We start from the raw sequence: 15,881 nt of genomic DNA on the forward strand, positions 1-15,881 counted from the left end.
CGGTCGTCATTTCAAGGGTTCTTGTCTTTACTCAGAATTTGCGGTCAGTAAAAATGTAACAGCAACTTAGGAACAAAAGAACAAACACCTCAACAAAAGTTACAGTATTTGTTTATACACAAGAGAGAGTAATGGCTGGTAAAGATAATAATCAAAATTGATATAGATATCAAGCATGATATCTTTTCCCATGCAATAATGTGCTCGCTGAAAAAACGATGAGGATTCCTACGTCAATAGGAAAGTTTGAGCAGATTACGAAAAACGCGGACTTCCTGTGACGTGACGGGTCTCGGTGTGCTCTTATATAACAGAGGACACTTATTCTTCTGGCCGGCTCACGTGACGCAAGAAGACAAACAATCAAGCCTACAAAAAACGAGACAATGAAGTCGCTCTGCTGAACATCTCACGAACAAAATTGTTATTGTATAACAAAATGTATCTTTCTGGAAGAAGAACAATAGAGGAGAGAAAAAAAACACAGAGGAAAAAATGAGTAAATAGTTTCCTGCATTTCCAAGGTCATGTTGTGCTTTCCGTACACACGGGCTAAGTGGCGTGACCGTCTAGGCTCGAGAATTGAAGGGAATGGAAAGACGAAAGAGGTAGTACTGTCTCATCACTGAAGTAACGGGAACTTTGCGCTCGGGTCTCAGTACTCTGGATGATTGATTGATTGATTGATTGATCATGGAATTAAGGGCATAGCCCAAGTGCTGGGACCTGCAAAGGTCATTCAGCGCTGCCGCGTTATATGATTGAATGAAATGAACTAAATCAATGAATACGTGAATCAATTAAAATCTCTCATACAAAACCAATTAAAACTGCAATTAAAACACTGAACGACACACAACAACCAAGACCAAGACCATCTCACATTACATATCAACTAAAACAAAACCATTCACTCTCATTCAAAACCACTTATACTGCCACTAAAAAATCCCACAGCTGAAGTTTAAAAAAAAAAAATACCTGACATGCATACAACCATTCAACACCATTTACACCTTAATTAAAAACAGCAAATCAATTTTGTAAATAATAATCAGGTACTTAAAATGATGACTATGTACAAAAGAACTAAATATAAAATAAAATAAAAAAGTTAAAATTTACCGCACCACCTAAACTTCATAAAAAATCTTAATACATTTTAAAAATCTCACTAGTGCAGGAATATCTGCTCTGTCATTTAGAATATCGGCAAGAGATTTCCATCAAGGTGGAATCTTTGCCTCTGTTCCCTATAATTTACACATTACACCAGGATGTGCTCCACTGATAAGGTCGCATCACACCTAACACACATTGGTGCACTGCCACCTTCTAAAATAAATTGATGGGTTATCCGAGTGTGACCAATACAAAGTCGCCCCAAAACAATTTCTGGTCTCCTCTCTTTTTGAAAAGAAGAGGGCCATTTTTCTATGCTTTTCCTTATCCTCTTATATTTCTTCTTGTTGGCTAAGAGAGGGGAGGACCATCTCTCTTGCCATTTCCTCAAGATGTACGACTTGATGGGTCTCTTCATATCAACATGTGGCACTTTGGTTACCTGATACAAATGACTCACAGCCGCTTCCTTTGCATATCTGTCTGCCTCCTCATTCCCGCGTATTCCGACATGACCTGGGATCCAGCAGAAACATACCGATTTCCTGCGACACGAAATCCAAAAGAGCCATTCCTGGGCTTTTTGTACCAGAGGATGAATTGTATACAGCTGCTTTAATGAATCTAATGCACTTTTTGAGTCACTATATATTACAAAATTTTTCTTATTCGAGTTATGAATAATTTCTAAAGCTTTAACTATAGTTGACAACTCTGCAGTGTATATGGAAGCTGACTCAGGCAATTTTGCCTCATAAATTTCATTCCCATGCACAACTGCACACCCAATTCCACGATCAGACTTTGATCCATCAGTGTAGATCTTCACTTGCCCATCATGTTTACCATCATGCTCCAGAAAATGAGCTTTTATCTCTTCCTCAGACTGTTGGTTTTTGGCTATTTTCTTAGAGCATAAGGAAATCTTGGGAATAAGTCATGTGGGTACAGAGGATGGTTTTACTCTTCAACTTTTTGGCGCTGAATGACCATGTCATTTAAACATTCCAACTGTCTTATTTGAAAAGGTTTGGAAGATCTTTCACCAAATTTTCTAGTCACACTCCTCTAAAATTTTTCGTGAAGGGTTCTCTCGAGAGCTTTTTAGTCGCATGGTGTACCGCAACCCAAGCTCTTCTCTTCGCAGATCTAAAGGAAGTTCATGAGAGTAAATGTAGATACTCTCAACGGGAGATGTCCTGAAAGTACCTGTACATATCCTTAATCCCATATTATGTACTATGTACAATTCTTTTAACCTGGACTTGCTGGCAGATGAATATACCTGACAGCCATAGTCCAATTTTGATTTACATAAGGAATCATATAACTTCAGTAAACTTTTCTTATCAGCTGCCCCGTCGAATCCCGATACCACCTTTAAAATATTAAGGGATTTTTTAACCTTTGTTTTTAGAGAGTCAATGTGACTACACCACGTTAGCTTGCTTTCAAATATTATGCCCAAAAACTTTACTTCTTTTTTGTAAGGAATAAGACAATCCTTCAGTCTCAAATTTGGGATAGTTTCATTGCGGGGACATCTGGTGAAACGAACTGCCACAGTTTTAGATGAAGAAAATCGGAAACCAAGTTCATCAGCCCATTTACTGATGACGTTTATTGTCTTTTGCAGGTAGTTACAAGCTGATACAGCGTCGTATGTGGTGACTTAGATAGCAAAGTCCTCCACAAACAGTGAAGCCCTAACTGGAGCGGAAACAGATTTCACAATATTATCAATAGCAATTGCAAAGCAGGTAACACTCAATACGCTGCCTTGTGGGACACCTCCTTCCATCTCATAATAAGAAGAAAACTTATTCCTGACTCTCACTCTAATATATCGGTCCCCTTTAAAAAAAATTTAAAAAAAGGAGTTGATAAAGTTTAACATATTGCCCCTGATTCCCATTTCATTGAGCCGTTTAACTATGTCAAATCGCCATGTTGTATCATAGGCCTTCTCCAGATCAAAAAATACCCCTACTGTTTGGCATTAATTGGAAAATCCCTGCTGAATCTGATATGATAATCTCAGTAAAGGGTCCAAGGCTGAACGATTTTTCCTGAAGCCGAACTGAACAGAAGATAACAATCTGTTTTTCTCTAAATGCCATATTAGACGAGAGTTCACCATTTTCTCAAACAATTTACAGACACAGCTTGTTAGTGAAATTGGTCTGTAATTAGTAGGCTGATATGGATCTTTGTTTGGCTTTATGACTGGAACTACTATGGCTATCTTCCAAGACGTGGGTATGATGCCTGTTTCTCAGATCTTATTGAACATTTTCATTAGATATATTTTAGCATGTTCTGGAAGATGTTTAATCATGTTGTAAGTTATGTTATCTGCACCAGGGGCTTTTGACTCACAAGATGAGAGAGCCTCCCGTAGTTCCCTTAGTGAGAACCATACTCATTGGTGAGAACTTAGCATTATATGCATATTTATTTTGAGAGTTAAATCTAATTGACACCTTGGCATTTCGAATCTTACTGAACTTTGGTGTGTAGTTTTTGCAACATCAGCTGGATTTGAAATAAGGACATCATTGATTTTGAGAGTAGGAGGAGCAGGTGATGGAACAAATTTCCCACTTAGCTTTTTGATCTTTTTCCATACTAATCTTTCTGGCGTTTTAGAATTGATACCATTAATATAATGGAGCCAAGATTCCTTTTTAGCTTTTCTAATATATTTTCGTTGTTTGGCTAAGGCCCGTTGGTATGTAGTTTTAGTTGTTCCTGAGGGTTTTGCCTTGAATTGTCTGGCATTTTCTCACTATTCTTCGCAGTCTGCCACAGGTTTGGTCCTACCAGGGAACTGCAGGCCTTCTTGGTTTACCCTTGTTTTTGGGATATATTTCTCAGCATTATCCAATGTAGTTGAGGTCTAAGTGTGACTCAAATGAATCGACTTCCTGATGTAATTGAAAGCTTCCTTCATACTTCCTCCAATCTGCTTCGTTTTCCTTCCACTTTATAGGAGATTCAGAAGGTATGTTTCTAGCATACTTTAAATGTATGGGAAAGTGATCACTTCCGTGCAAAAGTTCATCTACAGACCAGTTGAAGTCCAAGTGGACTGCACGTGAACAAATGCTTAAATCTATAGCTGAAAAGACATTGGTGTAGATGTTATGATACGTCATTGAACCATCATTGTAAAGAGAAAGATCAGTATTTAGGATAAAATCATCGATGGTTCTACCTACGGCATTCAAAGTATCACCTCCCCATAGACTATTATGGGCATTAAAATCTCCCAGTAGTAAGAAAGGAGGTGGTAGTTGATTAGCTAGTGCCTGAATGTCATTCAAAGTAATCTCTGACCTAGGTGAGAGGTAAATAGAGCAAATAGTAATCTTTTTTTCAAAGCATGCTCGAATGGCGACTGCTTGTAGGTTTGTGTTACAAGGAACACTTGTATGTTGCACAGACTTTATAACAATAATTGCAACCCCCATGAGCTCGACCACCATCTCTGGGGTTCATCACAAACATTTTTATAATTTAATCCTGGATTGTATAATGAGTTGCCTAACTTAGTTTCTTGAAGGCAAACTACATCTGGATCATGACGGTTCAATAATAATTTTAACTCTTCAGAACGAGTCCTAAGGCCTTTGCAATTCCATTGCAAGATATTAATTTGGAATTTTAACAGTGATTCTTGTGCCCAGTCAAGTCATTATTTAGCTGGATTTTCAAATTAATACAGCTGAATGTTCTTGGATTTGAAAGTCTCTTAAGTCTGGTGCCTGGGAGACTTTTATTTTTATTGGATGATGGGGAGTTTGAACATTTTTCCTGCACATCCTATTTGTTCAGTTTGAGACTAGATTTATCAAAATTTTTTTAACTATATTTAAAGAGTCAGCATGTTTTCCCTCCACTTCAGAAGTAGTTGTTTCTGCATATGATTGAGGGGTTTGGGAGAGGTCGATCGTATTTAAATTTGAGCAGGACCGAGACATCTTTTCCAACGGCTGTGAGGTTGATAATGGCTTAAAAGGGTCATCTAGTGCATTGAATCTGTTGGAAATTTGAGTTTTAAACTCTATAGGAGAGGATGGTCTACATTTCTTTGACTTCGGGGGTGACTGAAAACTGTCATAGATTTGTTGAGATTTCCTTTAGATTTTATTCTCTCTTTGGGCTTAACAGTTGAGCTCAACTCTGAGACAGCATTTGCTTGCAGGTCAGGGAGAGGTTCATCAATCACAGCTTGTACCACTTTAGTTGGAAGTTCATTACGTACCAGAGGAGTTGAAATATCCTGAGAGGGTGTGTTATCTTTAATTATGGGTTTAGCAGGCTGATGGAATGCATTATTTCCCATAACAGTGGAAGCAAATGAGGATCCAGCACTTTAGTTAGTACCTAGTGCTCTGAATGAGAGAAGCACCACCGTCTTGTGTCTGTACGTTTTCAACATGGCCCGCCTATTGCTTAGGGCCTTCACCCCTCCGGCAGGACTTCCATGACTCAGTTCCAAGACCGGAAGGAACGCTTGAGGTGTGACGAAGACAATGGTGGTATACCACCGCCCATCCCAAAAGAAGGTAAACAACTTGTGGAGATGTAAATTTGAATTAAGCAACCTTTCATGCTTCGTATGGTTAGTGACCGAGCTCTCTCGTGAACAATCTGGTTCAGATACGCTTTATGAAGATGGCGACGTCTTCGCGCTGTGGATAACAGCTAGGGTCCTTTTGATAAGAGTTAATTGTGGGAAAAAAAAGTCAAAATAGGTTTTGACCGTAAAAAGGAGACCAGCGTTTACAAATTCTTCAATCCACTTTCTCTGTCAACATTTAAGTAAACATTATGATTATTTGCAACATTTATCGAAAGGTGGTTGGAATATATTCGCACAGGAATCACACAAATAAATTTAAGAGGTCATTTGTTCTACTAAGTTTCTTGTATAATCGAAAAGTCACCAAAATAATGACATTTACAATAGGACCCACAAACAACATGACTATTTCAACATGGAACAAAATCAATCAAGGTTTTGCAGAATATTATCCTAGATTTTTCCCCAGAGTTTATGTAAAAGAAAAAAAAAAAAAAGACGCGCGCTATGGCATATATGAATTGGATACCGGAGAATGTATTGTGATACATGTGAGGGGAAGCAGATTTGCCGCTACGCTGAGCTGAGGCGGAGGAAAAAAAGAAAAAAGTATCGAGCGTCTTCCTTCGGGAGGAATGGGTCCTCTGAAATTTGTTACAGGGTTATTCAGCATCTTTTCAAGTTTCCTGAGCCGTGAATCGAACAATCGTTAGTGGCTCACACGCAAGTATTAAGATTAGATTAGATTAGATTATAAAATTTTTGGCACAGCCAAGCGCCGGAGCCGAGGGGCCATTCAGCGCATATATATCTTAAAAATAAAAAAAGTCACTGTCGCACAAACAAACATACGCACAACCGATCTAACATACAAATCATTCATTCATAAAAACCAAACAAGAAACCTAAAACAATTAAGAGAAAATTACAATTCATAAAAAAGATTATTTTTTAAAAATGTCATAATTTGCTCTGCCTAAGTACCCTCACCTAAAATATCGGCAAGTCTTATTTGCCAGCAAACAAGCTCTACGTTTGTTTTCAAAATGAGGGCACTCCACCAAAATATGCACCACAGTCAAATCCACATGACAGGTGGAACAGCGAGGAACCTGCCTATCCGCTCCACTCATTATTAGATACCCGTGAGTATATCTAGTGTGGCCAATATGTAATCTAGCTAAAACTATCTCAGACCTTCTATCCATCTGGCTATGAGGCCAAGGATGAACAGTAGGCCTAATCGACTTTAATTTAAGATTATTATCTAAAGTAGACCAGTGGGCCTGCCACTGGTCTCTACAATAAAATCGAATGGTACTTTTAAAATCGGAAAGAGGGACGCCAATGTTGGAAATGTGCCTAAGCCTAGTTGCAGCCTTAGCAGCAGCGTCGGCTCACTCATTCCCAACAATTCCAACATGGGACGGAGCCCAACAAAACCTAACAGAAAAACCTCTTCTTTTAATTAAAAGATAAAACCAATCTTGTACTTCTTGCATTAAAGGGTGGCAAGATACTACTATGGATCTCAGGCAAAAAATAGTGTGTTTTTCTTTAATATCTCCCATACTAATTATTGGATCAGAATATTACTTTGCCACAGCACTCTATAGACCTCCCCCTAATTTTTGATACTATAATGCACTTTCAAATCCCGTTAGTTAAGGTGTTTACTCTTGTCCTAGTAAAGTCAAAGCCAAATCTTTTTGGTAAGTTTGTTAAATAATCGAACGTATGCTGACCCTGTCTCACTTCGCCCCCCCTTCCTCACTTCGCTCCTCATTCCTCACTTCGCTCTCCCTCCCTTCTCTCACTTTGCGAATGTCTTATCTAATATTTTCCATAATATCCACCTTTAACATTGGTATTTTCCAATATATTTGCCATCACAAGGATATCATTCGAAAATCCATAATAAGATTGTAAAAAAAGTAACGGAAATAAAGCAAGGTTTTGGAAGTCAAGAAGGTCGAATTATGGTTTCGTTAAGGTTCTTTTAACTGTGTAAAAATAATGGAACACACGGTTTCCAAAGGCAGGATTGATTGGCTTTACCTCCTTGAAAGGGAGAGCAAATGTAATCAAGTGTTATATAAGTTGACTGAACATTTTACGGTGTATTGGCTCACTTAACCATTGACTATCGTAGTTTGGGTATCTGCTGTGGTTTATGCCTAAGCAGTTTGTTGTCTCAGTGTTTGTTTGACTGAGGAGGTTTTCCCATTATATTCATAACTGCCATATTACTTTGCCACCATAAATGCAGAAATGCATTTGTATTACGTCTCCATTCCATATACAAAATGGAACAAGCTAACAATAAACTAAGGATTAGTCTTAATAGGTAAGAGATGCTTCAGGTTTGTTGGACACACGCAATAACACAATGTGGCATAAGCTTAGGCATGAAACCTGATACATCCTAAAAAGGGTGTTCGATCTGGCCCCCAATTAAAATTAGACACAACTTTAAGAATATTAAGACGAAGCTTCACGTTACATACAACTTCATTAACATGTTGAGTAAAAGTTAATTTTTTATCAAATGTAACACCTAGATACTTAATGCTATCTTCATAAGGTAAAATCGAATAACTTAAAAACAGCGTAGGGATCTCTTCCACTCTTCTTAATCGACAAAATCGTATAGCTTTGGTTTTTTCTGGAGAAAATTTGAACCCTTTAGCACGCCCATAATGTTGAAGCATTAATAGCAGTCTGGATCTTTTGACAAGCTTCGACAGCTGTAGACTTACTATACTACAGATTATTGCATAATCATCAGCAAAGGCCAGACCATGCACCCCGACAGGAACTTGTTCTAGTAGACCGTTGACAGCTACATTAAAGAGTGTTGGACTAAGGACGCTTCCCTGAGGTAACCCTTCTTCTTGAGGGTAAGCAGATGAAATGTAAGAGCCCACTCTTACTTTCAGGTAACGTTCTGACAAAAAAATCTTTAAGACAATAGAACAAATTACCCACAATACCCCACTCAACAAGATTGCATAAGGATAACCCCTCGCCAGGTAGTGTCGTAGGCTTTTTCTAGGTCAAAGAACACTGCAACAGTCTGGTTTTGCACAGCAAAAGCATTCTGTATCTCCCGAGTAAGGAACATCAAAGGGAAAGAAGTAATTCTATTTTTCCTAAAGCCAAATTGCCGACTAGATAAAAGATTCTTTGAATCTAAATACCACACAAGTCGAACATTGACCATTCTCTCATATATCTTGCTAACACAACTAGTTAGAGCAATTGGCTTATAGTTCTTAGGAAGAAAGGAATCTTAAAAAGGTTTTAAAACAGGCACAATAATCGATATCTTCCAAGACTTTGGAGAAGTTCCTGAAAGCCAAAAACTGTTTAAAATGTCTAAAAGAAATTGTTTTGTACTTCTAGGCAGATTAAAAATCATTGAGTACAGTATATCATCTTCCCCAGGAGATGTTGGGGAAGAAAACGAGATTGCATGATCCAATTCTTTCATGGTGAAAGAAGGATTATACGACTCTGAATTTAAACTATCAGGAGGAACAACCGTGGTACTCTGAATTTAAACTAACAGGAGGAACAACCGTGGTACCGTCCCTAATATTCCTGAATGCAGGAGAGTAATGTAGGGCACTAGATATATTGGAGGAATGCCTACCAAAGGTTTCTGTAACTTCTCCAGAATCAGATATGAGGAGGCCATCAATTTTCATTATACGCAAGGGAGGTGGAGAAAATTTCCCTTGCAGCTTTCGGATTCTGTTCCAGACTAATGACATAGGGGAATCATATTTTAATTCACTTATATATCTAATAAAGGAATCCCTCTTTGCTTGCTTAAATGTTTTCTTTTGCTTTGCAAAGGCTCTTCTATAGATAATTTTATTGAATAAGCAAGGATATCTACGATATCTCTTGTAGCAAGTTTTTGTTATCTTTCGGCTCAAGGCGCATGCATCACTCCACCAAAGTACTAGACGACGCCGAGGTTTACCAGAAGTTCGAGGAATAGGCAGCATGGCGCCACACAGCAATATACTGATTAAATACTCATAAGCAGATGTTGGCCTCTGAAAATCATTTATCTCTTGATCAACTTCAGTAGATTTTTTTAATAATCCCCAGTCAGCCTCCCCTACCTTCCATTTTGGTAAGCATGGAGATGGAATATTTTTCATATACTTTAAGTAAATGGGCCAATGATCACTGCCATGATCATTCTGGTCTACTACCCACTGATGATCTAACCTCAAAGACGAAGGGCAGAAAGTGAGGTCAATGGCTGAATCAGTATTATGAAAAACATCATGTCTTGTAGAGGAACCATCATTCATTAAAGTGATGTCATTTAAGTCAAGCAGCTGTTCTGTTATTAAACCCCACCAGTCGCAGTTTGGCTCTCCCCAAAGGGTGTGCTTGGCATTAAAATCCCCCATCAGAGTGAAGGGTTTAGGAAGCTGGTTTATCAATGTCTGTAGATCATTGAATTCTAGCTGACGGGGATTACCATGCGCATCCTGCAATCTATTTTCTAATGAGGGATCCAGGTATAGAGAACAAACAGTGATCCATTTATAATTGAAAATTTGAACTGCACAAGCCTGCAACACGGTGTTCAATTGAACAACCCTATGATTAACAGACTTGCAGACTATAATGCCTGTGCCTCCTTGAGCAAGTACACCTATCAGGGGTGGAGACCTATGAAATGAATGATTAAAACCCAAGTTGGGAGTGTGCTCTCCAAACTTTGTCTCCTGTAGACACATCGCAGATAGATCATGATCCTTAAACAGAACCCGAACTTGCTCAATATTTGGTGTAAAGCCATGGATGTTCCACTGCATGAGAGCCATTATTTAGAGGAAGGGATCTTAAAATTCTCTACTAATTTAGGAATCTGTGTCCTGGTGAGAGAGATCTTATCAGTTTTACCGGTACTATTTGACCTAAATCTAGGTGTTACAGATCTTTTAGAAGATGGGCCTTCACTTACCCTTTCAGTTTTACTTTTGTTTTTTCTATGATGGCTGAGTGACCGTGAATGAGGCGAAGAGGGAGAAAGGGCCATTTTCTGATGAATAAAGAGGGCCTCAATCTCCTCACCGTCATCTGCACAGTGCACTGTAATGTCAAGATCAGGTGAGGGCTCAATGTCAGGCAATGTCCCTGACAGAGAGAAGTCGTCAACATATTGAGATCTGGCTTGAACCCTTGAACCGGAGTCTCTGCAACATCAGGAGCCCCACCAGAGGGGCCATGGGAAGCCCCACCAGGGGGGGCATGAGAAGCCCCACCAGTGGGGGGCGTGAGAAGCCCCACCAGTGGGGGGCGTGAGAAGCCCCACCAAAGGGGGCATGAGAACCCCCACCAGTGGGGGGGGCGTGAGAAGCCCCACCCATGGGGGGCGTGAGAAGCACCACCAGGGGGCGTGAGAAGCCCCACCAGTAGGGGGCATGAGAATCCCCACCAGGGGGGCATGAGAAGCCCCACCAATGGGGGGCGTGAGAAGCCCCACCAATGGGGGGCGTGAGAAGCCCCACCAGTGGGGGGAATGAGAAGCCCCACCAGTGGGGGGCATGAGAAGCCCCACCATGGAGGGCATGTGAAGCCCCACAAGGGGCATGAGAAGCACCACCAGGGAGGGGCATGAGATGCCTCACCAGGAGGGGCATGAGAAGCCCCACTAGTGGGAGCATGAGAAGCCCCACCAGTGGGAGGCGTGAGAAGCCCCACCCGGGGGGGCATGATAACCCCCACCAGGGGGGGCATGATAAGCCCCACCAGGGGGGGCATGATAAGCCCCACCAGGGGGGGGCATGAGAAGCCCCACCAGTGGGAGGCGTGAGAAGCCCTACCAAGGGGGACATGAGAAGCCCCACCATGGGGGGCATGAGAAGCCCCACCAGGGGAGGGGCATGAGAAGCCCCACCAGTTGGAGGCGTGAGAAGCCCCACCAGGGGGGTATGAGAAGCCCCACCAGGGGGGGCATGAGAAGCCCCACCAGGAGGGGCATGAGAAGCCCAACCAGGGCGGGGCATGAGAAGCCCCACCAGGGGAGGGGCATGAGAAGCCCCACCAGAAGGGGGCATGAGAAGCCCCACCATGGGGGGCATGAGAAGACCCACCAGGTGGGGGCATGAGAAGCCCACCCAAGGGGGGCATGAGAAGCCCCACAAAGGGGGGCATGAGAAGCCCCACCAGGGAGGGGCATTAGAAGCCCCACTAGTGGGGGGCATGAGAAGTCCCACTAAGGGGGGGCATGAGAAGCCCCACCAGTGGGGAGCCCAAAAAGGGGGGCATGAGAAGCCCCACCAGGAAGGGGCATGAGAAGCCCCACCAGTAGAAGGCATGAGAAGCCCCACCAGGGGGGGCATGAGAAGCCCACCAAGGGGGGCATGAGATGCTCCACCAGTGGGGGCATGAGAAGCCCCACCATGGGGGGCATGAGAAGCCCCACCAGGGGGGGCATGAGATGCCCCACCAGTAGGGGGCATGAGAAGCCCCACCAGTGGGGGGCATGAGAAGCCCCAACAGGGGGGGGCATGAGAAGCCCCACCAGTGGGGGGCATGAGAAGCCCCACCAGTGGGGGGCATGAGAAGCCGCCCCACCAGGGGGGACATGAGAAGCCCCACCAGGGAGGGACATGAGAAGCCCCAAAAGGGAGGGCATGAGAAGCCCCACCAGGGAGGGGCATGAGAAGCCCCACCAGGAAGGGGCATGAGAAGCCACAGCAGGGGGGCATGAGAAGCCCCACAAAGGGGGCATGAGAAGACACAACAAAAAGGGGCATGAGAAGCCCCACCAGGGGGGGGCATGAGAAGCCCCACCAGTGGGGGCATGAGAAGCCCCACCAGGGGGGGGCATGAGAAGCCCCACCAGGGGGGGCATGAGAAGCCCCACCAGTGGGGGGCATGAGAAGCCCCACCAGTGGGGGGCATGAGAAGCCCCACAACTGGGGGGGCATGAGAAGCCCCACCAGTGGGGGACATGAGAAGCCCCAGCAGGGGGGGCATGAGAAGCCCCAGCAGGGGGGCATGAGAAGCCTCACCAGGGGAGGCATGAGAAGCCCCACTAGGGGAGGCATGAGAAGCCCCACAGGGGAGGCATGAGAAGCCCCACCAGGGGAGGCATGAAAAGCCCCACCAGGGGAGGCATGAAAAGCCCCACCAGGGAAGGCATGAGAAGCCCCACCAGGGAAGGCATGAGAAGCCCCACCAGGCATGAGAAGCCCCACCAGGGGAGGCATGAAAACCCCCACCAAGGGGAGCATGAGAAGCCCCACCAAGGGAGGCATGAAAAGCCCCACCAGGGGAGGAATGAAAAGCCCCACCAGGGGGGGCATGAGAAGCCCCACCAGGGGAGGCATAAGAAGCCCCACCAGGGGGGGGCATGAGAAGCCCTACCAGTGGAGGAACTTGAGAAGCGCCACCAGTGGAGGCATGAGAAGCCCCACCAGGGGGAGCATGAGAAGCCCCACCAGGGGGGGCATGAGAAGCCCCAAAGGGGAGCATGAGAAGCCCCACAAGGGGGGGGGCATGAGAAGCCCCACCATGGGAGGCATGAGAAGCCCCACCAGTGGGGGCATGAGAAGCCCCACCAGGGGGGGCATGAGAAGCCCCACCAGGGGGGGCATGAGAAGCCCCACCATGGGGGGCATGAGAAGCCCCGCCAGGGAAGGCATGAGAAGCCCCACCAGGAGGGGCATGAGAAGCCCCACCAGGGGAGGCATGAGAAGCCCCACCAGGGGGGGCATGAGAAGCCCCACCAGGGGAGGCATGAGAAGCCCCACCAGGGGGGCAAGAGAAGCCCCACCAGGGGGGCATGAAAAGCCCCACCAGGGGATGTATGAGAAGCCCCACCAGGGGAGGCATGAAAAGCCTCACCAGGGGGGTCATGAGAAGCCCCACCAGGGGAGGCATGAGAAGCCCCATCAGGGGAGGCATGAAAAGCCCCACCAAGGGAGGCATGAAAAGCCCCACCAGGGGGCATGAAAAGCCCCATCAGGGGGGCATGAGAAGCCCCACCAGGGGAGGCATGAGAAGCCCCACCAGGGAGGCATGAGAAGCCCCACCAGGGGAGGCATGAGAAGCCCCACCAAGGGGGGCATGAGTAGCCCCACCAAGGGAGGAATGAGAAGCCCCACCAGGGGAGGCATGAGAAGCCCCACCAGGGGAGGCATGAGAAGCCCCACCAGGGGAGGCATGAGAAGCCCCACTAGGGGAGGCATGAGAAGCCCCACCAGGGGAGGCATGAGAAGCCCACCAGGGGAGGCATGAGAAGCCCCACTAGGGGAGGCATGAGAAGCCCCACCAAGGGAGGCATGAGAAGCCCCACCAGGGGAGGCATGAGAAGCCCCACCAGTGGAGGCATGAGAAGCCCCACCAGGGGAGGCATAAGAAGCCCCACCAGGGGAGGCATGAGAAGCGCCACCAGTGGGGGGGGCATGAAAAGTCCCACCTGGGGGGAGGCATGAGAAGCCCCACCCAGGGGGGGCATGAGAAGCCCCATCAGGGGGGGCATGAGAAGCCCCACCAGGGGGAGGCATGAGAAGCCCCCACCAGGGGGGCATGAGAAGCCCCACCAGGGGGGGCATGAGAAGCCCCACCAGGGGGGGGCCATGAAAAGCCCCACCAGGGGGGCATGAGAAGCCCCACAAGGGGGGGGGGGGCATGAGAAGCCCAACACCTGGGGGGGCATGAGAAGCCCAACACCTGGGGGGGCATGAGAAGACCCACCAGTGGAGGGCATGAGAAGCCCCACCAGTGGGGGGCATGAGAAGACCAACAAGGGGGGGGGGCATGAGAAGACCCACCAGGGGGGGCATGAGAAGACCCACAATAGGGGGAATGAGAAGACACACCAGGGGGGGGCATGAGAAGACACACCAGAGGGGGGAATGAGAAGGCCCACCGGTGGGGGGCATGAGAAGCCCACAAGGGGGGGCAGGAGAAGCCCCACCATGGGGGGCATGAGAAGCCCCAGCAGTGGGGGCATGAGAAGCCCCACCAGGGGGGGCATGAGAATCCCCACCAGGGGGGCATGAGAAGCCCCACCAGGGGAGGCATGAAAAGCCCCACCAGGGGGAGGCATGAAAAGCCCCACCAGGGGGGCATGAGAAGCCCCACCAAGGGAGGCAAGAGAAGCCCACCAGGGGAGGCATGAGAAGCCCCACCAGGGGGGGCATGTAAAGCCCCACAAGGGGGGGCAAGAGAAGCCCCACCAGGGAGAGGCATGAAAAGCCCCATCAGGGGGGCATGAGAAGCCCCACCAGGGGGGCATGTAAAGCCCCACAAGGCGGGGGTAAGAGAAGCCCCACCAAGGGGAGGCATGATAAGCCACACCAGGGGGGCCATGAGAAGCCCCACCAGGGGGGGGAAGAGAAGCCCCACCAGTGGAGGGCATGGAAAGCCCCACCAATACATCCAGAAGCCCCCACCAGTGGTGGGCATGAAAAGCCCCACCAGGGGGGCATGAGAAGCCCCACCAGGGGGAGGCATGAGAAGCCCCACCAGGGGGGCATGAGAAGCACCACCAGGGTGGGCATGTAGAGCCCCACCAGGGGGGGCATGTGAAGCCTTACCTTACCTTACAGACCTTACATCTTGTTCGGGTTGCCCCAGGTCCCTCAGTGTGAGGCACCTCAATGTCTACCAGAGAGTTGCTAGTACTCTCTCCGGTATATTTTGCATCTTCCAATCTTGGATGGTCTGGGATGCAGTTTAGATATTTGTCGAGCTTATTCTTAAACACATCTACGCTCACTCCTGATATATCCTCAGATGAGCTGGCAACGCATTGAATAGACGCTTGCATTATCGATGCTGGTGCGTAGTGGATTAATGTCCTGTGTGCTTTCCTTATTTTTCCTGGTATAGTTTTGGGCACTATTAATCTACCTCTGCTTGCTCTTTCTGATATTTTTAGTTCCATGATATTTTCTGCTATTCCTTCTATCTGTTTCCATGCCTGAATTATCATGTAGCGTTTCTCTTTCTCCTTTCTAGACTATATAATTTTAAGGATTGTCAGTCTTTCCCAGTAGTCTAGGTCCTTAACTTCTTCTATTCTAGCTGTAAAGGACCTTTGTACACTCTCTATTTGTGCAATATCCTTTTGATAGTGTGGTACCATATCATATTGCAATATTCAAGTGGACTACGAACATATGTT

The sequence above is a fragment of the Macrobrachium nipponense genome, chromosome 35 (assembly GCF_015104395.2).
Source record: "Macrobrachium nipponense isolate FS-2020 chromosome 35, ASM1510439v2, whole genome shotgun sequence".
In the NCBI taxonomy this organism is placed as follows: domain Eukaryota; kingdom Metazoa; phylum Arthropoda; class Malacostraca; order Decapoda; family Palaemonidae; genus Macrobrachium; species Macrobrachium nipponense.